The sequence below is a fragment of the Salmo salar genome, chromosome ssa17 (assembly GCF_905237065.1).
Source record: "Salmo salar chromosome ssa17, Ssal_v3.1, whole genome shotgun sequence".
NCBI lineage: Eukaryota > Metazoa > Chordata > Actinopteri > Salmoniformes > Salmonidae > Salmo > Salmo salar.
In genome coordinates, this window is record NC_059458.1 from 56482369 (window position 1) to 56507321 (window position 24953).

The following is a 24953-nucleotide window of genomic DNA, read 5'->3' on the forward strand; positions in this document are numbered from 1 at the left end:
AGGGGAGGGGTCACTTCTCTACTTTTTTGTGAGGATCTTAGCTGTGTGATGGGGAGGGGTCACTTCTCTACTTATTTGTGAGGATCTTAGCTATGTGATGGGGGTCACTTCTCTAGTTATTTGTGAGGTTCTTATCTGTGTAATGGGAGGGTCACTTCTCTTCTTATTTGTGAGGTTCTTAGCTGTGTGATGGGGGTCACTTCTCTACTTATTTGTGAGGTTCTTAGCTGTGTGATGGGGGTCACTTCTCTACTTATTTGTGAGGTTCTTAGCTATGTGATTGGAGGGGTCACTTCTCTACTTATTTGTGAGGTTCTTAGCTGTGTGATGGGGGTCACTTCTCTACTTATTTAGATTTTCTTATCTGTGTGATGGGGGTCACTTCTCCACTTATTTGTGAGGTTCTTAGCTGTGTGATGTGGGGGTCACTTCTCTTCTTATTTGTGAGGTTCTTAGCTGTGTGATGGGGGGTCACTTCTCTTCTTATTTGTGAGGTTCTTAGCTGTGTGATGGGGGTCACTTCTCTACTTATTTGTGAGGTTCTTAGCTGTGTGATGGGGGTCACTTCTCTACTTATTTGTGAGGTTCTTAGCTGTGTGATGGGGGTCACTTCTCTACTTATTTGTGAGGTTCTTAGCTGTGTGATCTGGGGTCACTTCTCTTCTTATTTGTGAGGTTCTTAGCTGTGTGATTAGGTGTCACTTCTCTTCTTATTTGTGAGGTTCTTAGCTGTGTGATGGGGGGTCACTTCTCTACTTATTTGTGAGGTTCTTAGCTGTGTGATGGGGGGTCACTTCTCTACTTATTTGTGAGGTTCTTAGCTGTGTGATGGGGGGGTCACTTCTCTACTTATTTGTGAGATTCTTAGCTGTGTGATGGGGGTCACTTCTCTACTTATTTGTGAGGTTCTTAGCTGTGTGATGGGGGGTCACTTCTCTTCTTATTTGTGAGGTTCTTAGCTGTGTGATAGGAGAGGGGTCACTTCTCTACTTATTTGTGAGGTTCTTAGCTGTGTGATGGGGGCTCACTTCTCTACTTATTTGTGAGGTTCTTAGCTGTGTGATGGGGGGGTCACTTCTCTACTTATTTGTGAGGTTTTTAGCTGTGTGATGGGGGTCACTTCTCTTCTTGTTAGTGACGTTCTTAGCTGTTTGGTGGGGGGACACTTCTCTTCTTATTTGTGAGGTTCTTATCTGTGTGATGGGGAGGGGTCACTTCTCTACTTTTTTTGTGAGGATCTTAGCTGTGTGATGGGGGAGGGGTCACTTCTCTACTTATTTGTGAGGATCTTAGCTATGTGATGGGGGTCACTTCTCTAGTTATTTGTGAGGTTATTATCTGTGTAATGGGAGGGTCACTTCTCTTCTTATTTGTGAGGTTCTTAGCTGTGTGATGGGGGTCACTTCTCTACTTATTTGTGAGGTTCTTAGCTGTGTGATGGGGTCACTTCTCTACTTATTTGTGAGGTTCTTAGCTATGTGATTGGAGGGGTCACTTCTCTACTTATTTGTGAGGTTCTTAGCTGTGTGATGGGGGGTCACTTCTCTACTTATTTAGATTTTCTTATCTGTGTGATGGGGGTAACTTCTCTACGTATTTGTGAGGTTCTTAGCTGTGTGATAGGGGTCACTTCTCTTCTTATTTGTGAGGTTCTTAGCTGTGTGATGGGGGGTCACTTCTCTTCTTATTTGTGAGGTTCTTAGCTGTGTGATAGGAGAGGGGTCACTTCTCTACTTATTTCTGAGGTTCTTAGCTGTGTGATGGGGGCTCACTTCTCTACTTATTTGTGAGGTTCTTAGCTGTGTGATGGGGGGGTCACTTCTCTACTTATTTGTGAGGTTTTTAGCTGTGTGATGGGGGGTCACTTCTCTTCTTGTTAGTGACGTTCTTAGCTGTTTGGTGGGGGGACACTTCTCTTCTTATTTGTGAGGTTCTTATCTGTGTGATGGGGAGGGGTCACTTCTCTACTTTTTTTGTGAGGATCTTAGCTGTGTGATGGGGGAGGGGTCACTTCTCTACTTATTTGTGAGGATCTTAGCTATGTGATGGGGGTCACTTCTCTAGTTATTTGTGAGGTTATTATCTGTGTAATGGGAGGGTCACTTCTCTTCTTATTTGTGAGGTTCTTAGCTGTGTGATGGGGGGTCACTTCTCTACTTATTTGTGAGGTTCTTAGCTGTGTGATGGGGGGTCACTTCTCTACTTATTTGTGACATTCTTATCTGTGTGATGGGGGGGTCACTTCTCTACTTATTTGTGAGGTTCTTATCTGTGTGATGGGGGGTCACTTCTCTTCTTATTTGTGAGGTTCTTATCTGTGTGATGGGGGGTCACTTCTCTTCTTATTTGTGAGGTTCTTAGCTGTGTGATGGGGGGTCACTTCTCTACTTATTTGTGAGGTTCTTAGCTGTGTGATGGGGGGTCACTTCTCTACTTATTTGTGAGGTTCTTAGCTGTGTGATGGGGGGGTCACTTCTCTTCTTATTTGTGAGGTTATTAGCTGTGTGATGGGGGGTCACTTCTACTTATTTGTGAGGTTCTTATCTGTGTGATGTGGGGGTCACTTCTCTTCTTATTTGTGAGGTTCTTAGCTGTGTGATGGGGGGGTCACTTCTCTTCTTATTTGTGAGGTTCTTAGCTGTGTGATGGGGGTCACTTCTCTACTTATTTGTGAGGTTCTTAGCTGTGTGATGGGGGTCACTTCTCTACTTATTTGTGAGGTTCTTAGCTGTGTGATGGGGGTCACTTCTCTACTTATTTGTGAGGTTCTTAGCTGTGTGATCTGGGGTCACTTCTCTTCTTATTTGTGAGGTTCTTAGCTGTGTGATTAGGTGTCACTTCTCTTCTTATTTGTGAGGTTCTTAGCTGTGTGATGGGGGGGTCACTTCTCTACTTATTTGTGAGGTTCTTAGCTGTGTGATGGGGGGTCACTTCTCTACTTATTTTGTGAGGTTCTTATCTGTGTGATGGGGGTCACTTCTCTACTTATTTGTGAGGTTCTTAGCTGTGTGATGGGGGTCACTTCTCTACTAATTTGTGAGGTTCTTAGCTGTGTGATGGGGGGTCACTTCTCTTCTTATTTGTGAGGTTCTTAGCTGTGTGATGGGGGTCACTTCTCTCCTTACTTCGTGATGTTCTTAGCTGTGTGATGGGGTCACTTCTCTTCTTATTTGTGAGGTTCTTAGCTATGTGATGGGGGGTCACTTCTCTACTTATTTGTGAGGTTCTTAGCTGTGTGATGGGGGGTCACTTCTCTACTTATTTAGATTTTCTTATCTGTGTGATGGGGGTCACTTCTCTACTTATTTGTGAGGTTCTTAGCTGTGTGATAGGGGGTCACTTCTCTTCTTATTTGTGAGGTTCTTAGCTGTGTGATGGGGGGTCACTTCTCTTCTTATTTGTGAGGTTCTTAGCTGTGTGATAGGAGAGGGGTCACTTCTCTACTTATTTGTGAGGTTCTTAGCTGTGTGATGGGGGCTCGCTTCTCTACTTATTTGTGAGGTTCTTAGCTGTGTGATGGGGGGTCACTTCTCTACTTATTTGTGAGGTTTTTAGCTGTGTGATGGGGGTCACTTCTCTTCTTGTTAGTGACGTTCTTAGCTGTTTGGTGGGGGGACACTTCTCTTCTTATTTGTGAGGTTCTTATCTGTGTGATGGGGAGGGGTCACTTCTCTACTTTTTTTGTGAGGATCTTAGCTGTGTGATGGGGGAGGGGTCACTTCTCTACTTATTTGTGAGGATCTTAGCTATGTGATGGGGGTCACTTCTCTAGTTATTTGTGAGGTTATTATCTGTGTAATGGGAGGGTCACTTCTCTTCTTATTTGTGAGGTTCTTAGCTGTGTGATGGGGGTCACTTCTCTACTTATTTGTGAGGTTCTTAGCTGTGTGATGGGGGTCACTTCTCTACTTATTTGTGAGGTTCTTAGCTATGTGATTGGAGGGGTCACTTCTCTACTTATTTGTGAGGTTCTTAGCTGTGTGATGGGGGGTCACTTCTCTACTTATTTAGATTTTCTTATCTGTGTGATGGGGGTCACTTCTCCACTTATTTGTGAGGTTCTTAGCTGTGTGATAGGGGTCACTTCTCTTCTTATTTGTGAGGTTCTTAGCTGTGTGATGGGGGGTCACTTCTCTACTTATTTGTGAGGTTCTTAGCTGTGTGATGGGGGTCACTTCTCTACTTATTTGTGAGGTTCTTAGCTGTGTGATGGGGGGTCACTTCTCTTCTTATTTGTGAGGTTCTTAGCTGTGTGATGAGGTGTCACTTCTCTTCTTATTTGTGAGGTGCTTAGCTGTGTGATGGGGGGTCACTTCTCTACTTATTTTTGAGGTTCTTAGCTGTGTGATGGGGGTCACTTCTCTACTTATTTGTGAGGTTCTTAGCTGTGTGATAGGGGTCACTTCTCTACTTATTTGTGAGGTTCTTAGCTGTGTGATAGGGGTCACTTCTCTTCTTATTTGTGAGGTTCTTAGCTGTGTGATGGGGTCACTTCTCTCCTTACTTGTGAGGTTCTTAGCTGTGTGATGGGGTCACTTCTCTTCTTAATTGTGAGGTTCTTAGCTGTGTGATGGGGGTCACTTCTCTACTTATTTGTGAGGTTCTTAGCTGTGTGATGGGGGGTCACTTCTCTTCTTATTTGTGAGGTTCTTAGCTGTGTGATGGGGGGGTCACTTCTCTACTTATTTGTCAGGTTCTTAGCTGTGTGATGGGGGGTCACTTCTCTTCTTAGTTGTGAGGTTCTTAGCTGTGTGATGGGGGGGTCACTTCTCTTCTTATTTGTGAGGTTCTTAGCTGTGTGATGGGGGGTCACTTCTCTACTTATTTGTGAGGTTCTTAGCTGTGTGATGGGGGGTCACTTCTCTACTTATTTGTGAGATTCTTATCTGTGTGATGGGGGGTCACTTCTCTACTTATTTGTGAGGTTCTTATCTGTGTGATGGGGGTCACTTATCTTCTTATTTGTGAGGTTCTTAGCTGTGTGATGGGGGGTCACTTCTCTTCTTATTTGTGAGGTTCTTAGCTGTGTGATGGGGGTCACTTCTCTACTTATTTGTGAGGTTCTTAGCTGTGTGATGGGGGTCACTTCTCTACTTATTTGTGAGGTTCTTAGCTGTGTGATGGGGGTCACTTCTCTACTTATTTGTGAGGTTCTTCGCTGTGTGATCTGGGGTCACTTCTCTTCTTATTTGTGAGGTTCTTAGCTGTGTGATTAGGTGTCACTTCTCTTCTTATTTGTGAGGTTCTTAGCTGTGTGATGGGGGGTCACTTCTCTACTTATTTGTGAGGTTCTTAGCTGTGTGATGGGGGGTCACTTCTCTACTTATTTTTGAGGTTCTTATCTGTGTGATGGGGGTCACTTCTCTACTTATTTGTGAGGTTCTTAGCTGTGTGATAGGGGTCACTTCTCTACTAATTTGTGAGGTTCTTAGCTGTGTGATAGGGGTCACTTCTCTTCTTATTTGTGAGGTTCTTAGCTGTGTGATGGGGTCACTTCTCTCCTTACTTCGTGATGTTCTTAGCTGTGTGATGGGGGTCACTTCTCTTCTTAATTGTGAGGTTCTTAGCTGTGTGATGGGGGTCACTTCTCTACTTATTTGTGAGGTTCTTAGCTGTGTGATGGGGGGGTCACTTCTCTTCTTATTTGTGAGGTTCTTAGCTGTGTGATGGGGGGGTCACTTCTCTACTTATTTGTGAGGTTCTTAGCTGTGTGATGTGGGGGTCACTTCTCTTCTTAGTTGTGAGGTTCTTAGCTGTGTGATGGGGGGTCACTTCTCTTCTTATTTGTGAGGTTCTTAGCTGTGTGATGGGGGGTCACTTCTCTACTTATTTGTGAGGTTCTTAGCTGTGTGATGGGGGGTCACTTCTCTACTTATTTGTGAGATTCTTATCTGTGTGATGGGGGTCACTTCTCTACTTATTTGTGAGGTTCTTAGCTTTGTGATGGGGGGTCACTTCTCTACTTATTTTTGAGGTTCTTATCTGTGTGATGGGGGTCACTTCTCTACTTATTTGTGAGGTTCTTAGCTGTGTGATAGGGGTCACTTCTCTACTAATTTGTGAGGTTCTTAGCTGTGTGATAGGGGTCACTTCTCTTCTTATTTGTGAGGTTCTTAGCTGTGTGATGGGGTCACTTCTCTCCTTACTTGTGAGGTTCTTAGCTGTGTGATGGGGGTCACTTCTCTTCTTAATTGTGAGGTTCTTAGCTGTGTGATGGGGGTCACTTCTCTACTTATTTGTGAGGTTCTTAGCTGTGTGATGGGGGGTCACTTCTCTTCTTATTTGTGAGGTTCTTAGCTGTGTGATGGGAGGGTCACTTCTCTACTTATTTGTGAGGTTCTTAGCTGTGTGATGAGGGGGTCACTTCTCTTCTTAGTTGTGAGGTTCTTAGCTGTGTGATGGGGGGGTCACTTCTCTTCTTATTTGTGAGGTTCTTAGCTGTGTGATGGGGGGGTCACTTCTCTACTTATTTGTGAGGTTCTTAGCTGTGTGATGAGGGGGTCACTTCTCTTCTTAGTTGTGAGGTTCTTAGCTGTGTGATGGGGGGGTCACTTCTCTTCTTATTTGTGAGGTTCTTAGCTGTGTGATGATGGGGTCACTTCTCTTCTTATTTGTGAGGTTCTTAGCTGTGTGATGGGGGTCACTTCTCTTGTTATTTGTGAGGTTCTTAGCTGTGTGATGGGGGGTCACTTCTCTACTTATTTGTGAGGTTCTTAGCTGTGTGATGGGGGGTCACTTCTCTACTTATTTGTGAGATTCTTATCTGTGTGATGGGGGTCACTTCTCTACTTATTTGTGAGGTTCTTAGCTTTGTGATGGGGGGTCACTTCTCTACTTATTTTGTGAGGTTCTTATCTGTGTGATGGGGGTCACTTCTCTACTTATTTGTGAGGTTCTTAGCTGTGTGATAGGGGTCACTTCTCTACTTATTTGTGAGGTTCTTAGCTGTGTGATAGGGGTCACTTCTCTTCTTATTTGTGAGGTTCTTAGCTGTGTGATGGGGGTCACTTCTCTCCTTATTTGTGAGGTTCTTAGCTGTGTGATGGGGGTCACTTCTCTTCTTAATTGTGAGGTTCTTAGCTGTGTGATGGGGGTCACTTCTCTACTTATTTGTGAGGTTCTTAGCTGTGTGATGGGGGGTCACTTCTCTTCTTATTTGTGAGGTTCTTAGCTGTGTGATGGGGGGTCACTTCTCTACTTATTTGTGAGGTTCTTAGCTGTGTGATGGGGGTCACTTCTCTACTTATTTGTGAGGTTCTTAGCTGTGTGATGGGGGTCACTTCTCTACTTATTTGTGAGGTTCTTCGCTGTGTGATCTGGGGTCACTTCTCTTCTTATTTGTGAGGTTCTTAGCTGTGTGATTAGGTGTCACTTCTCTTCTTATTTGTGAGGTTCTTAGCTGTGTGATGGGGGGTCACTTCTCTACTTATTTGTGAGGTTCTTAGCTGTGTGATGGGGGGTCACTTCTCTACTTATTTTTGAGGTTCTTATCTGTGTGATGGGGGTCACTTCTCTACTTATTTGTGAGGTTCTTAGCTGTGTGATAGGGGTCACTTCTCTACTAATTTGTGAGGTTCTTAGCTGTGTGATAGGGGTCACTTCTCTTCTTATTTGTGAGGTTCTTAGCTGTGTGATGGGGTCACTTCTCTCCTTACTTCTGATGTTCTTAGCTGTGTGATGGGGTCACTTCTCTTCTTAATTGTGAGGTTCTTAGCTGTGTGATGGGGGTCACTTCTCTACTTATTTGTGAGGTTCTTAGCTGTGTGATGGGGGGGTCACTTCTCTTCTTATTTGTGAGGTTCTTAGCTGTGTGATGGGGGGTCACTTCTCTACTTATTTGTGAGGTTCTTAGCTGTGTGATGATGGGGGTCACTTCTCTTCTTATTTGTGAGGTTCTTAGCTGTGTGATGGGGGGTCACTTCTCTTGTTATTTGTGAGGTTCTTAGCTGTGTGATGGGGGGGTCACTTCTCTACTTATTTGTGAGGTTCTTAGCTGTGTGATGGGGGGGTCACTTCTCTACTTATTTGTGAGATTCTTATCTGTTATGGGGGTCACTTCTCTACTTATTTGTGAGGTTCTTAGCTTTGTGATGGGGGGTCACTTCTCTACTTATTTTTGAGGTTCTTATCTGTGTGATGGGGGTCACTTCTCTACTTATTTGTGAGGTTCTTAGCTGTGTGATAGGGGTCACTTCTCTACTAATTTGTGAGGTTCTTAGCTGTGTGATAGGGGTCACTTCTCTTCTTATTTGTGAGGTTCTTAGCTGTGTGATGGGGTCACTTCTCTCCTTACTTGTGAGGTTCTTAGCTGTGTGATGGGGTCACTTCTCTTCTTAATTGTGAGGTTCTTAGCTGTGTGATGGGGGTCACTTCTCTACTTATTTGTGAGGTTCTTAGCTGTGTGATGGGGGGATCACTTCTCTTCTTATTTGTGAGGTTCTTAGCTGTGTGATGGGGGGGTCACTTCTCTACTTATTTGTGAGGTTCTTAGCTGTGTGATGAGGGGGTCACTTCTCTTCTTAGTTGTGAGGTTCTTAGCTGTGTGATGGGGGGGTCACTTCTCTTCTTATTTGTGAGGTTCTTAGCTGTGTGATGGGGGGTCACTTCTCTACTTATTTGTGAGGTTCTTAGCTGTGTGATGGGGGGGTCACTTCTCTACTTATTTGTGAGATTCTTATCTGTGTGATGGGGGTCACTTCTCTTCTTATTTGTGAGGTTCTTAGCTGTGTGATGGGGGTCACTTCTCTTCTTATTTGTGAGGTTCTTAGCTGTGTGATAGGAGAGGGGTCACTTCTCTACTTATTTGTGAGGTTCTTAGCTGTGTGATGGGGGCTCACTTCTCTACTTATTTGTGAGGTTCTTAGCTGTGTGATGGGGGGTCACTTCTCTACTTATTTGTGAGGTTCTTAGCTGTGTGATGGGGGGTCACTTCTCTTCTTGTTAGTGACGTTCTTAGCTGTTTGGTGGGGGGGACACTTCTCTTCTTATTTGTGAGGTTCTTATCTGTGTGATGGGGAGGGGTCACTTCTCTACTTTTTTTGTGAGGATCTTAGCTGTGTGATGGGGGAGGGGTCACTTCTCTACTTATTTGTGAGGATCTTAGCTATGTGATGGGGGTCACTTCTCTAGTTATTTGTGAGGTTATTATCTGTGTAATGGGAGGGTCACTTCTCTTCTTATTTGTGAGGTTCTTAGCTGTGTGATGGGGGTCACTTCTCTACTTATTAAGTGAGGTTCTTAGCTGTGTGATGTGGGTCACTTCTCTACTTATTTGTGAGGGTCTTAGCTATGTGATTGGAGGGGTCACTTCTCTACTTATTTGTGAGGTTCTTAGCTGTGTGATGGGGGGTCACTTCTCTACTTATTTAGATTTTCTTATCTGTGTGATGGGGGTCACTTCTCTACTTATTTGTGAGGTTCTTAGCTGTGTGATAGGGGTCACTTCTCTTCTTATTTGTGAGGTTCTTAGCTGTGTGATGGGGGGTCACTTCTCTACTTATTTGTGAGGTTCTTAGCTGTGTGATGGGGGTCACTTCTCTACTTATTTGTGAGGTTCTTAGCTGTGTGATGGGGGGTCACTTCTCTTCTTATTTGTGAGGTTCTTAGCTGTGTGATGGGGTGTCACTTCTCTTCTTATTTGTGAGGTTCTTAGCTGTGTGATAGGGGGTCACTTCTCTACTTATTTGTGAGGTTCTTAGCTGTGTGATGGGGGTCACTTCTCTACTTATTTTTGAGGTTCTTAGCTGTGTGATGGGGGTCACTTCTCTACTTATTTGTGAGGTTCTTAGCTGTGTGACAGGGGTCACTTCTCTACTTATTTGTGAGGTTCTTAGCTGTGTGATAGGGGTCACTTCTCTTCTTATTTGTGAGGTTCTTAGCTGTGTGATGGGGTCACTTCTCTCCTTACTTGTGAGGTTCTTAGCTGTGTGATGGGGTCACTTCTCTTCTTAATTGTGAGGTTCTTAGCTGTGTGATGGGGGTCACTTCTCTACTTATTTAGATTTTCTTATCTGTGTGATGGGGGTCACTTCTCTACTTATTTGTGAGGTTCTTAGCTGTGTGATAGGGGTCACTTCTCTTCTTATTTGTGAGGTTCTTAGCTGTGTGATGGGGGGTCACTTCTCTACTTATTTGTGAGGTTCTTAGCTGTGTGATGGGGGTCACTTCTCTACTTATTTGTGAGGTTCTTAGCTGTGTGATGGGGGGTCACTTCTCTTCTTATTTGTGAGGTTCTTAGCTGTGTGATGGGGTCACTTCTCTCCTTACTTGTGAGGTTCTTAGCTGTGTGATGGGGTCACTTCTCTTCTTAATTGTGAGGTTCTTAGCTGTGTGATAGGAGAGGGGTCACTTCTCTACTTATTTGTGAGGTTCTTAGCTGTGTGATGGGGGCTCACTTCTCTACTTATTTGTGAGGTTCTTAGCTGTGTGATGGGGGGTCACTTCTCTACTTATTTGTGAGGTTTTTAGCTGTGTGATGGGGGGTCACTTCTCTTCTTGTTAGTGACGTTCTTAGCTGTTTGGTGGGGGGACACTTATCTTCTTATTTGTGAGGTTCTTATCTGTGTGATGGGGAGGGGTCACTTCTCTACTTTTTTTGTGAGGATCTTAGCTGTGTGATGGGGAGGGGTCACTTCTCTACTTATTTGTGAGGATCTTAGCTATGTGATGGGGGTCACTTCTCTAGTTATTTGTGAGGTTATTATCTGTGTAATGGGAGGGTCACTTCTCTTCTTATTTGTGAGGTTCTTAGCTGTGTGATGGGGGTCACTTCTCTACTTATTTAGTGAGGTTCTTAGCTGTGTGATGTGGGTCACTTCTCTACTTATTTGTGAGGGTCTTAGCTATGTGATTGGAGGGGTCACTTCTCTACTTATTTGTGAGGTTCTTAGCTGTGTGATGGGGGTCACTTCTCTACTTATTTAGATTTTCTTATCTGTGTGATGGGGGTCACTTCTCTACTTATTTGTGAGGTTCTTAGCTGTGTGATAGGGGTCACTTCTCTTCTTATTTGTGAGGTTCTTAGCTGTGTGATGGGGGTCACTTCTCTACTTATTTGTGAGGTTCTTAGCTGTGTGATGGGGGTCACTTCTCTACTTATTTGTGAGGTTCTTAGCTGTGTGATGGGGGTCACTTCTCTTCTTATTTGTGAGGTTCTTAGCTGTGTGATGGGGTGTCACTTCTCTTCTTATTTGTGAGGTTCTTAGCTGTGTGATAGGGGGTCACTTCTCTACTTATTTGTGAGGTTCTTAGCTGTGTGATGGGGGTCACTTCTCTACTTATTTTTGAGGTTCTTAGCTGTGTGATGGGGGTCACTTCTCTACTTATTTGTGAGGTTCTTAGCTGTGTGACAGGGGTCACTTCTCTACTTATTTGTGAGGTTCTTAGCTGTGTGATAGGGGTCACTTCTCTTCTTATTTGTGAGGTTCTTAGCTGTGTGATGGGGTCACTTCTCTCCTTACTTGTGAGGTTCTTAGCTGTGTGATGGGGTCACTTCTCTTCTTAATTGTGAGGTTCTTAGCTGTGTGATGGGGGGTCACTTCTCTACTTATTTAGATTTTCTTATCTGTGTGATGGGGGTCACTTCTCTACTTATTTGTGAGGTTCTTAGCTGTGTGATAGGGGTCACTTCTCTTCTTATTTGTGAGGTTCTTAGCTGTGTGATGGGGGGTCACTTCTCTACTTATTTGTGAGGTTCTTAGCTGTGTGATGGGGGTCACTTCTCTACTTATTTGTGAGGTTCTTAGCTGTGTGATGGGGGGTCACTTCTCTTCTTATTTGTGAGGTTCTTAGCTGTGTGATGAGGTGTCACTTCTCTTCTTATTTGTGAGGTGCTTAGCTGTGTGATGGGGGGTCACTTCTCTACTTATTTTTGAGGTTCTTAGCTGTGTGATGGGGGTCACTTCTCTACTTATTTGTGAGGTTCTTAGCTGTGTGATAGGGGTCACTTCTCTACTTATTTGTGAGGTTCTTAGCTGTGTGATAGGGGTCACTTCTCTTCTTATTTGTGAGGTTCTTAGCTGTGTGATGGGGTCACTTCTCTCCTTACTTGTGAGGTTCTTAGCTGTGTGATGGGGGTCACTTCTCTTCTTAATTGTGAGGTTCTTAGCTGTGTGATGGGGGTCACTTCTCTACTTATTTGTGAGGTTCTTAGCTGTGTGATGGGGGGTCACTTCTCTACTTATTTGTGAGGTTCTTAGCTGTGTGATGGGGGGTCACTTCTCTACTTATTTGTCAGGTTCTTAGCTGTGTGATGGGGGGTCACTTCTCTTCTTATTTGTGAGGTTATTAGCTGTGTGATGGGGGGTCACTTCTACTTATTTGTGAGGTTCTTATCTGTGTGATGTGGGGGTCACTTCTCTTCTTATTTGTGAGGTTCTTAGCTGTGTGATGGGGGGTCACTTCTCTTCTTATTTGTGAGGTTCTTAGCTGTGTGATGGGGGTCACTTCTCTACTTATTTGTGAGGTTCTTAGCTGTGTGATGGGGGTCACTTCTCTACTTATTTGTGAGGTTCTTAGCTGTGTGATGGGGGTCACTTCTCTACTTATTTGTGAGGGTCTTAGCTGTGTGATCGGGGGTCACTTCTCTTCTTATTTGTGAGGTTCTTAGCTGTGTGATTAGGGGTCACTTCTCTTCTTATTTGTGAGGTTCTTAGCTGTGTGATGGGGGTCACTTCTCTACTTATTTGTGAGGTTCTTAGCTGTGTGATGGGGGGTCACTTCTCTACTTATTTTTGAGGTTCTTATCTGTGTGATGGGGGTCACTTCTCTACTTATTTGTGAGGTTCTTAGCTGTGTGATAGGGGTCACTTCTCTACTAATTTGTGAGGTTCTTAGCTGTGTGATGGGGGTCACTTCTCTTCTTATTTGTGAGGTTCTTAGCTGTGTGATGGGGTCACTTCTCTCCTTACTTCTGAGGTTATTATCTGTGTAATGGGAGGGTCACTTCTCTTCTTATTTGTGAGGTTCTTAGCTGTGTGATGGGGGTCACTTCTCTACTTATTAAGTGAGGTTCTTAGCTGTGTGATGTGGGTCACTTCTCTACTTATTTGTGAGGGTCTTAGCTATGTGATTGGAGGGGTCACTTCTCTACTTATTTGTGAGGTTCTTAGCTGTGTGATGGGGGGTCACTTCTCTACTTATTTAGATTTTCTTATCTGTGTGATGGGGGTCACTTCTCTACTTATTTGTGAGGTTCTTAGCTGTGTGATAGGGGTCACTTCTCTTCTTATTTGTGAGGTTCTTAGCTGTGTGATGGGGGGTCACTTCTCTACTTATTTGTGAGGTTCTTAGCTGTGTGATGGGGGGTCACTTCTCTACTTATTTGTGAGGTTCTTAGCTGTGTGATGGGGGGTCACTTCTCTTCTTATTTGTGAGGTTCTTAGCTGTGTGATGGGGTGTCACTTCTCTTCTTATTTGTGAGGTTCTTAGCTGTGTGATAGGGGGTCACTTCTCTACTTATTTGTGAGGTTCTTAGCTGTGTGATGGGGGTCACTTCTCTACTTATTTTTGAGGTTCTTAGCTGTGTGATGGGGGTCACTTCTCTACTTATTTGTGAGGTTCTTAGCTGTGTGACAGGGGTCACTTCTCTACTTATTTGTGAGGTTCTTAGCTGTGTGATGGGGGGTCACTTCTCTACTTATTTGTCAGGTTCTTAGCTGTGTGATGGGGGGGTCACTTCTCTTCTTATTTGTGAGGTTCTTAGCTGTGTGATGGGGGTCACTTCTACTTATTTGTGAGGTTCTTATCTGTGTGATGTGGGGGTCACTTCTCTTCTTATTTGTGAGGTTCTTAGCTGTGTGATGGGGGGGTCACTTCTCTTCTTATTTGTGAGGTTCTTAGCTGTGTGATGGGGGTCACTTCTCTACTTATTTGTGAGGTTCTTAGCTGTGTGATGGGGGTCACTTCTCTACTTATTTGTGAGGTTCTTAGCTGTGTGATGGGGGTCACTTCTCTACTTATTTGTGAGGGTCTTAGCTGTGTGATCTGGGGTCACTTCTCTTCTTATTTGTGAGGTTCTTAGCTGTGTGATTAGGGGTCACTTCTCTTCTTATTTGTGAGGTTCTTAGCTGTGTGATGGGGGGTCACTTCTCTACTTATTTGTGAGGTTCTTAGCTGTGTGATGGGGGGTCACTTCTCTACTTATTTTTGAGGTTCTTATCTGTGTGATGGGGGTCACTTCTCTACTTATTTGTGAGGTTCTTAGCTGTGTGATAGGGGTCACTTCTCTACTTATTTGTGAGGTTCTTAGCTGTGTGATAGGGGTCACTTCTCTTCTTATTTGTGAGGTTCTTAGCTGTGTGATGGGGTCACTTCTCTCCTTACTTCTGAGGTTCTTAGCTGTGTGATGGGGTCACTTCTCTTCTTAATTGTGAGGTTCTTAGCTGTGTGATGGGGGTCACTTCTCTACTTATTTGTGAGGTTCTTAGCTGTGTGATGGGGGGTCACTTCTCTTCTTATTTGTGAGGTTCTTAGCTGTGTAATGGGGGGTCACTTCTCTACTTATTTGTGAGATTCTTAGCTGTGTGATGATGGGGTCACTTCTCTTCTTAGTTGTGAGGTTCTTAGCTGTGTGATGGGGGGTCACTTCTCTTCTTATTTGTGAGGTTCTTAGCTGTGTGATGGGGGGTCACTTCTCTACTTATTTGTGAGGTTCTTAGCTGTGTGATGGGGGGTCACTTCTCTACTTATTTGTGAGATTCTTAGCTGTGTGATGGGGGGTCACTTTCCTCTTATTTTGTGGGTTTTTTGGTTTTTTAATGGGGGTCACTTCTCTACTTATTTTTGAGGTTCTTATCTGTGTGATGGGGGTCACTTCTCTACTTATTTGTGAGGTTCTTAGCTGTGTGATAGGGGTCACTTCTCTACTAATTTGTGAGGTTCTTAGCTGTGTGATAGGGGTCACTTCTCTTCTTATTTGTGAGCTTCTTAGCTGTGTGATAGGGGTCACTTCTCTCCTTATTTGTGAGGTTCTTAGCTGTGTGATGGGGGGTCACTTCTCTTCTTAATTGTGAGGTTCTTAGCTGTGTGATGGGGGTCACTTCTCTACTTATTTGTGAGGTTCTTAGCTGTGTGATGGGGGGTCACTTCTCTTCTTATTTGTGAGGTTCTTAGCTGTGTGATGGGGGGTCACTTCTCTACTTATTTGTGAGGTTCTTAGCTGTGTGATGAGGGGGTCACTTCTCTTCTTAGTTGTGAGGTTCTTAGCTGTGTGATGGGGGGGGTCACTTCTCTTCTTATTTGTGAGGTTCTTAGCTGTGTGATGGGGGTCACTTCTCTACTTATTTGTGAGGTTCTTATCTGTGTGATGGGGGGGTCACTTCTCTACTTATTTGTGAGATTCTTATCTGTGTGATGGGGGGTCACTTCTCTACTTATTTGTGAGGTTCTTAGCTGTGTGATGGGGGTCACTTCTCTTCTTATTTGTGAGGTTCTTAGCTGTGTGATAGGAGAGGGGTCACTTCTCTACTTATTTGTGAGGTTCTTAGCTGTGTGATGGGGGCTCACTTCTCTACTTATTTGTGAGGTTCTTAGCTGTGTGATGGGGGGTCACTTCTCTACTTATTTGTGAGGTTTTTAGCTGTGTGATGGGGGGTCACTTCTCTTCTTGTTAGTGACGTTCTTAGCTGTTTGGTGGGGGGACACTTATCTTCTTATTTGTGAGGTTCTTATCTGTGTGATGGGGAGGGGTCACTTCTCTACTTTTTTTGTGAGGATCTTAGCTGTGTGATGGGGAGGGGTCACTTCTCTACTTATTTGTGAGGATCTTAGCTATGTGATGGGGGTCACTTCTCTAGTTATTTGTGATGTTCTTATCTGTGTAATGGGAGGGTCACTTCTCTTCTTATTTGTGAGGTTCTTAGCTGTGTGATGGGGGTCACTTCTCTACTTATTAAGTGAGGTTCTTAGCTGTGTGATGGGGGTCACTTCTCTACTTATTTGTGAGGGTCTTAGCTATGTGATTGGAGGGGTCACTTCTCTACTTATTTGTGAGGTTCTTAGCTGTGTGATGGGGGTCACTTCTCTACTTATTTAGATTTTCTTATCTGTGTGATGGGGGTCACTTCTCTACTTATTTGTGAGGTTCTTAGCTGTGTGATAGGGGTCACTTCTCTTCTTATTTGTGAGGTTCTTAGCTGTGTGATGGGGGTCACTTCTCTACTTATTTGTGAGGTTCTTAGCTGTGTGATGGGGGTCACTTCTCTACTTATTTGTGAGGTTCTTAGCTGTGTGATGGGGGGTCACTTCTCTTCTTATTTGTGAGGTTCTTAGCTGTGTGATGGGGGGTCACTTCTCTTCTTATTTGTGAGGTTCTTAGCTGTGTGATGGGGGGTCACTTCTCTACTTATTTGTGAGGTTCTTAGCTGTGTGATGGGGGTCACTTCTCTACTTATTTTTGAGGTTCTTAGCTGTGTGATGGGGGTCACTTCTCTACTTATTTGTGAGGTTCTTAGCTGTGTGATAGGGGTCACTTCTCTACTTATTTGTGAGGTTCTTAGCTGTGTGATAGGGGTCACTTCTCTTCTTATTTGTGAGGTTCTTAGCTGTGTGATGGGGGTCACTTCTCTTCTTAATTGTGAGGTTCTTAGCTGTGTGATGGGGTGTCACTTCTCTACTTATTTGTGAGGTTCTTAACTGTGTGATGGGGGGGTCACTTCTCTTCTTATTTGTGAGGTTCTTAGCTGTGTGATGGGGGGTCACTTCTCTACTTATTTGTGAGGTTCTTAGCTGTGTGATGGGGGGTCACTTCTCTTCTTAGTTGTGAGGTTCTTAGCTGTGTGATGGGGGTGTCACTTCTCTTCTTATTTGTGAGGTTCTTAGCTGTGTGATGGGGGGTCACTTCTCTACTTATTTTTGAGGTTCTTAGCTGTGTGATGGGGGGTCACTTCTCTACTTATTTGTGAGATTCTTATCTGTGTGATGGGGGGTCACTTCTCTACTTATTTGTGAGGTTCTTATCTGTGTGATGGGGTCACTTATCTTCTTATTTGTGAGGTTCTTAGCTGTGTGATGGGGGGTCACTTCTCTTCTAATTTGTGAGGTTCTTAGCTGTTTGATGGGGGGTCACTTCTCTACTTATTTGTGAGGTTCTTAGCTGTGTGATGGGGGGTCACTTCTCTACTTATTTGTCAGGTTCTTAGCTGTGTGATGGGGGGGTCACTTCTCTTCTTATTTGTGAGGTTATTAGCTGTGTGATGGGGGGTCACTTCTACTTATTTGTGAGGTTCTTATCTGTGTGATGTGGGGGTCACTTCTCTTCTTATTTGTGAGGTTCTTAGCTGTGTGATGGGGGGGTCACTTCTCTTCTTATTTGTGAGGTTCTTAGCTGTGTGATGGGGGTCACTTCTCTACTTATTTGTGAGGTTCTTAGCTTTGTGATGGGGGGGTCACTTCTCTTCTTATTTGTGTGGTTCTTAGCTGTGTGATGGGGGTCACTTCTCTACTTATTTGTGAGGTTCTTAGCTGTGTGATGGGGTGTCACTTCTCTTCTTATTTGTGAGGTTCTTAGCTGTGTGATGGGGGGGTCACTTCTCTTCTTATTTGTGTGGTTCTTAGCTGTGTGATGGGGGTTCACTTCTCTACTTATTTGTGAGGTTCTTATCTGTGTGATGGGGTGTCACTTCTCTTCTTATTTGTGAGGTTCTTAGCTGTGTGATGGGGGGTCACTTCTCTTCTTATTTGTGAGGTTCTTAGCTGTGTGATGGGGGTTCACTTCTCTACTTATTTGTGAGGTTCTTATCTGTGTGAGGGGGGGTCACTTCTCTACTTATTTGTTGTATTTCATTCTTCTTTTCTTTCTTTCTCTACTAGTGTCCCTCCCTCCCTTTTCTTCGTATTCTGTGTATTCTTCCTGATTTCGTAGGGTGAGTGGTTGTTTTATTGTGTGCAGCTGCTGTTGTCTTTGGTCCTTTAATAAATTCAACTGGAGGACAGCTACCAATGTGGTCGTGGTCCATCTGGAGTACAGTAGCATGTTTCCCCTAGTCTTTGATCTAAGGTCAGTTGTACTCTTACCCTCCTTATGGTTAGGGTTAGGATATGGGGAGGGTAAGCTGATTCTAGATCTGTGGTTAAGGGGCAACTTATCCTAGGGAGCCAACCAGACATATGAAAGAGAGTGGGGGGACAGATCAAATAGACCAATCAGATGAGAGGAATCAGCGAGCGATAGCAGACAGAGACTAAACATCGTAAGACAGGAAGGAAGTTGCTGTGGCTGAATTACACAATGTAGTTACAACCCACACCTAAATATTTACCACTATCACCACGCTAGCCCCACCGCTCCCTGTCCCCTGCTCCATGATTAGAGGGTTAGGGGATGTGTGTGTGTGTGTGTGTGTGTGTGTGTGTGTGTGTGTGTGTGTGTGTGTGTGTGTGTGTGTGTGTGTGTGTGTGTGTGTGTGTGTGTGTGTGTGTGTGTGTGTGTGTGTGTGTGTGTGTGTGTGTGTGTGTGTGTGTGTGTGTGTGTGTGTGTGTGTGTAGCTTATGTTTGTGTGCATATGTATGTGTGTAGGTCCGTGTGTGTATGTTAAGGGGGGTTAGTCCTGTAGGGACCACCTAGGTGAACAATAGGCCTTTCATTGTGGCCCAAAAGATCCAGAGCTCCAGACAGGAAACCCCAGTCAGTGGCCCAGTCGGAGTAGCCCAGACTGGGGGAACCCGAGGGTAATTTGGACAACAGGTCTGGAGCTCACTCACGGGATGTGGGGTGGTAACAGAGGACAAGCAGTTGGTTGGATGGGGAGGGCTGGTGGAGGACAGGTCTGAAGCTGTGGGCTAGGGGGGGACTTGGAGGCACGCGGGCTGGATGAGCGTAGGCCAAGGTGTTTTGGGGGGAGGTGAGGTGTAAGTAATTGGAGGGAGGGCAGCAGTACTGCAGAGTGTGTGTCTCTCTCTGTCTCTGTGATTGGATTGGATAGAGGACAGGTAGAAATCCTACATAAACAGATGCGAATCAGAATCTCTGTTCTTGATTGCCCTGAGCTTGTCAGCAGATGTTTAATCACTATTATTGTATTAGCGGTGAAATGAATAGGCAGATGTGTTGCTGATTGTTATGATATTACAGTAGTCAGACTACGCCAGTGATTAGGGACGTAGGTTTTACCCAGCTGGAACTGAGCTGCTGCACCAGCTATAGTCTCAGTTAATCCTTCTACCCCGAAACAAATCCCTCTGTCATCCCTGCGATTCTGGGAAGAGGTTACACAAGCCAGACACACAAGAGTACACACATTTTACATTATTAGTCATTTAGCAGACACTCTTATCCAGAGCGAATTATAGTAGTGAGTCCGTACGTTTTCATACATTTTTCATACTGGTCCCCTTTGGGAATCGAACCCACGACCCTGACTTTACAAGTGCCATGCAAGCGACATGCGCTATCAACTGAGCCACACACACACACACACACACACACACACACACACACACACACACACACACACACACACACACACACACACACACACACACACACACACACACACACACACACACACACACACACACACACACACACACACACACACACACACACACACACACACACACACACACACACACACACACACACAAGACAGACATATGCACACACGCACACGCAGACACACACACACAAACCCACCCCTCCTGGCCCAGCTGTGGCTCGCATGTATGGTTTATAATACCAGGTTGGCCACTGCTCACAATGGTCATGTTTATCTGATCATTATTAGAGACCTGCTCACAATGGAACAGAAGGCATGTGTCCTCTTTTTGTCCTCTCGCTCTCTCCTCCCCTCTCTTGCTCTGTCTCTCTCTCTCTCTCTCTCTCTCTCTCTCTCTCTCTCCCCCTCTCTTGCTCTCTCTATCGCTCTCCTCGATCTCTCTCTCGCTCTCTCTCTCTTCGCTCTCTCTCTATCTTTCTCTCCTCTCTCTATTTCTTTCTCTCTCTCGCTCTCTCTCTTCGCTCTCTCTCTCTCTTTCTCTCCTCTCTCTCTCTATTTCTTTCTCTCTTTCTCCTCTCTCTCTCTCTCTCTCTCTCTCTCTCTCTCTCTCTCTCTCTCTCTCTCTCCACTTTCTGTATTTGTTTGTGTGTTTGCTTCAGGAGCCTAATAAAGTTGAGGTGTGTGTGATTGTGCTTATCCAACCATAGTAATTGTGCTCTACAAGGGGACTAGCCAGCCCTCCCCAGGTTATATCCCCTCTCCCCACCACGACACACGACTAAAATAACACACTGTTAGTATAATGACACAGGACGAGACCCAAATGCAGACACAGGAGGCAGATGGTTCAAGTCTGAGATGTATTATTATAAACTGGGTGGTTCGAGCCCTTAATGCTAATTGGCTGACAGCCTTGGTATATCAGATCATATACCATGGGTATGACAAAACATGTATTTTTACTGCTCTAATTACGTTGGTAACCAGTTTACAATAGCAATAAGGCACCTCGGTGGTTTGTGGTACATGGCCAATATACCACAGCTAAGGGGTGTATCCAGGCACTCGCCATTGCCTGGTGCTTAAGAACAGCCCTTAGCCGTGTTATATTGTCCATATACCACACCCCCTCATGCATTATTGCTTAAATAGACAAGGGGCAGGCAAGAGGCAGGTCGAGGGCAGGCAGAAGTTTGTAAACCAGGTCAGAGTCAGATGGGTGCAGGACGGCAGGCTCGAGGTCAGGGCTGGCAGAATGGTATGGCAGACGGGCTCAGGGCAGGCTGAAAAGGTCGGAACCGGGAGGACTAGAAAGCAGGGACTTGTCTCGTCAAGCCTACGCTAGCAGGCTTGATGAGACAAGACGAACTGGCAACAGACAAACAGAAAACACAGTTATAAATACACAGGAGATAATGGGGACAAATGGGAGACACCTGGTGGGAGGTGGCGACAAGCACAATACAGGTGAAACAGATCAGGGTGTGACAGCTAGAGTGTATGTGTCACGTCCTGACCAGTGAAAAGGGTCATTTGCCATAGTAGAATGGTCAGGGCGTGGCAGGGGGGTTGTTTTGTGTGTCTTGGGGTTTTTTGGTTCTAGGGGATTTTGTTCTAGTTTTCTATTTCTATGTTTCGTGTTTGGCCGAGTATGGTTTCCAATCAGAGGCAGGTGTCTTTCGTTGTCTCTGATTGGAAGCCATACTTAGGCAGCCTGTTTTCCTTTGGGTTTCGTGGGTGGTTATTTTCCGTTTAGTTATTGTACCTGAAGGAACTGTTTTGTCGTTTGGTTATTTTTGTTTAAGTGTTCTCTTAAAATAAATGAAGATGAGCACTATACACGCTGCACCTTGGTCTGTTCAAAACGACGACTGTGACAGTATGTTAATAGTGACAGTAGCATCTAACTTAGCATGAACGTGTAGGCAAGTAAACAATAGTAAATAACAAAGTAATAAAAAGATCATTGAAAAGTACTGAGTAATACAGAGAGAGAATCTGTAGACTTAGCTGTAGTTATTCTCCTAAAACCTCTGTCAATGTTGCTGACAGTGTTAGCAGTTGGTTGTCCATTAGTGCAGAGCAGAGGAGGCTGCTGAGGGGAGGACGGCTCATAATAATGGCTGGAATGGGGTCAATGGAAGGGTATCAACCACATCAAAAATATGATTTGGATACCAGTCCATTGACTCCAATCCAGCCATTATTACAAGCCGTTCTCCTCTCAGCAGCCTCCACTGGTGCAGAGAGGCATGACACTGATGATTGCTTCCCTTCATGGTGTACTGTATGTCCCTGTGTGGCTTTGGAGCATGCTTCCCTGTTCCAACATGATTTACTATGTATTAGCTATGTATTCAACTGTACCAATGCAACTCCATTCCGTCCAAGGCAGATCAGTGATTATTGTTTTAAGCGAGGGTGGAAATAAGCATTCATTTGGCATTTTCACTATGTAAACAGTCCCTGGTCTCGCTCTGCGGATGGTCACGTATTGTAATGATGCTGGTGGTTCATAACAGGAGCTGGAGGAGAGGTGTATTGTAATGATGCTGGTGGTTCATAACAGGAGCTGGAGGAGAGGTGTATTGTAATGATGCTGGTGGTTCATAACAGGAGCTGGAGGAGAGGTGTATTGTAATGATGCTGGTGGTTCATAACAGGAGCTGGAGGAGAAGGTGTATTGTAATGATGCTGGTGGTTCATAACAGGAGCTGGAGGAGAGGTGTATTGTAATGATGCTGGTGGTTCATAACAGGAGCTGGAGGAGAAGGTGTATTGTAATGATGCTGGTGGTTCATAACAGGAGCTGGAGGAGAGGTGTATTGTAATGATGCTGGTGGTTCATAACAGGAGCTGGAGGAGAGGTGTATTGTAATGATGCTGGTGGTTCATAACAGGAGCTGGAGGAGAGGTGTATTGTAATGATGCTGGTGGTTCATAACAGGAGCTGGAGGAGAGGTGTATTGTAATGATGCTGGTGGTTCATAACAGGAGCTGGAGGAGAGGTGTATTGTAATGATGCTGGTGGTTCATAACAGGAGCTGGAGGAGAGGTGTATTGTAATGATGCTGGTGGTTCATAACAGGAGCTGGAGGAGAGGTGTATTGTAATGATGCTGGTGGTTCATAACAGGAGCTGGAGGAGAGGTGTATTGTAATGATGCTGGTGGTTCATAACAGGAGCTGGAGGAGAGGTGTATTGTAATGATGCTGGTGGTTCATAACAGGAGCTGGAGGAGAGGTGTATTGTAATGATGCTGGTGGTTCATAACAGGAGCTGGAGGAGAGGTGTATTGTAATGATGCTGGTGGTTCATAACAGGAGCTGGAGGAGAGGTGTATTGTAATGATGCTGGTGGTTCATAACAGGAGCTGGAGGAGAAGGTGACACAATGAGAGCATGGTGCCCTCGTGCCAAGTCTTTTCAGTCCATGGAAAGTGTCTGTGTGTGTTTATGTCCGATGTCCATGCATGCGTGCATTTGCATACACGTTTGTTTGTGTGTGTGTGTGCTGGTGTGTCTAAGTGGCCATTGTGCTGCAAACATAGAGGAGATGGAGTGTGTATTGTAACACAAAGCCACCAGCTCAGCCCAGCCAGTCAGACCTATTTGGCATGCACCTGGCATCTCCTCACACGCAGGACATTATTAATTGCTAATACATATTTATGTGGCACAAATTTGCCATTTGTTGATGCATAAAATTATCAATAGCGGTAGGGCGCTTAGCCAGAGAAAATGGTGACCTTTTTAAATAGTAATAAATGGAACCGTGTGTGTGTGTGTGTGTGTGTGTGTGTGGGAGGTATAGTCTGAGCGAGTGTTATCTACATGTCTGAAAGAGAGATTGTTTTTGAACAGAAAAGATGGTGGGAATTTTGTTCTCTTTCTTTGGAAATGCAGGAAAATATTTGCCCAGAGTAGAGGCGAGTGTAGGCTGATAATTGGTGAGTCTGTGTGTATGTGTGTGTATGTATGCATGTGTACTGTCCCAGAATGTGTGTATGAGTGGCTGTGTGTTTCTTTGAGTGTAGACAGTGTGTATATGTATTCGTGCTGTCTGTGCATTTGCGTGCGTACTATATCCGTGTGTATTTGAGTATGAGTGTGTGGAGGTCAGAGTAGAGTGTGTGTAGTTCTGTCTCTGCCTCGCTGCAGATGACTCCACTATCCTCCCTCGTCTATGCTTGACCGACTGGGCATGTTCAGTCACACTCAACTCAATAAGGAATAAATTAGTCTCATTTCAAGTGACTCGTCCCCCTTTTTGCGAACACATTTACTTCCTATTAATGGCTGATCTCCTGTGCCAACAGCCGAGGCAGAGTGGGGTGGCAGGCTGGCTGTATTAACATACAGATTACAGAGGGCTCTTCACCGGGAAGTGACATACACTTACAGGCACTTACACACACACACACACACACACACCATCCTGAAGTCACTGACTCTCTCGCTTTTCTCTCTCCTCTCTCTCTCTCTTTCAGCTTCTGTATATTATGCACCTGTGGCGACTGACTCTGCATGTCTGTTTATGTACATCTGTTTTGCGTCACTTGTCGAACTCACTCTTCTCTGTCTCCTCCTTGTCCCCCTCCCCTCCATCTTGCACTCCCTCTCTCTTCCTCCCTGCTCTCTCTTTCTCCCTATCCCTCCCTCCCTCCTCTCTCTTTCTCCCTCTCTCCCCCTCCTCTCTCTCTCTCCTCTCTCCCCCTCCTCTCTCTCTCTCATTCTCTCTCCTCTCTCCCCCTCCTCTCTCCCCCTCCCCCCTCTCTCTCCCCCCTCCTATCTCCCCCTCCCCCTCTCCCCCTCCCCCTCTCCCCCTCCCCTCTCTCCCTCTCCCCCTCCTCTCTCTCTCCTCTCTCCCCCTCCTCTCTCTCTCATTCTCTCTCCTCTCTCCCCCTCCTCTCTCCCCTCCTCTCTCCCTCTCCTCTCTCCCCCTCCCCCTCTCTCTCTCCCCCGTCCTCTCTCTCTCTCTCTCTCTCTCTCTCTCTCTCTCTCTCTCTCTCATTCTCTCTCCTCTCTCCCCCTCCCCCCTCTCTCTCTCCCCCTCCTCTCTCTCTCTCTCTCCCCCTCTCCCCTTCCTCTCTCTCTGTTCCAGGGTGCAGCCTCTCTCTGATGGGTATCCAGTCCACCCAGTCATCTCTTCAGGGACGTTAGTAGGTCAGCTGCTATTTTCATACTTCTGAATCCCGAACACACACTTATTCACCCTTCCCCAGTTCTCTACTGTCCACACCTACTCACTCTCCCCTGGTTCGGTACTGTACGGCTTAAAACACACTTCCCTAAAAGACCTTCAGTGAACCAATGTAGTTGTAGAATAAGTTATAGATAGACCTGTTAGGTAAAGAAGACATGGGGTTGGTGGAGGCTCTGTAGAGGGGTGTGATTGTGGTGAGTTTAAAAAAAGTCATTTTCCTGACAGTGTTTCCCAGTACTCTTCAACGTCCAAAAAAAGCCTTGTCACTAAAGTGTATCTAGACCGGACTATAACCCACCCTGATGGCCTCAACAT

The 24953-nt window shown here is 45.1% G+C and overlaps 1 protein-coding gene across 1 annotated transcript in view; it reads left to right on the forward strand.

Moving 5' to 3' along the window:
- Nucleotides 1–24953, forward strand: part of LOC106576150 (transcription factor SOX-5) — a 383455-nt gene that overhangs the window by 116264 nt on the left and 242238 nt on the right. The window contains exon 2 of the mRNA XM_045699762.1: nucleotides 24537–24598. The gene's annotated coding sequence lies outside the window, so the exon portion shown is untranslated. The remainder of the gene's footprint in view (nucleotides 1–24536; nucleotides 24599–24953) is intronic.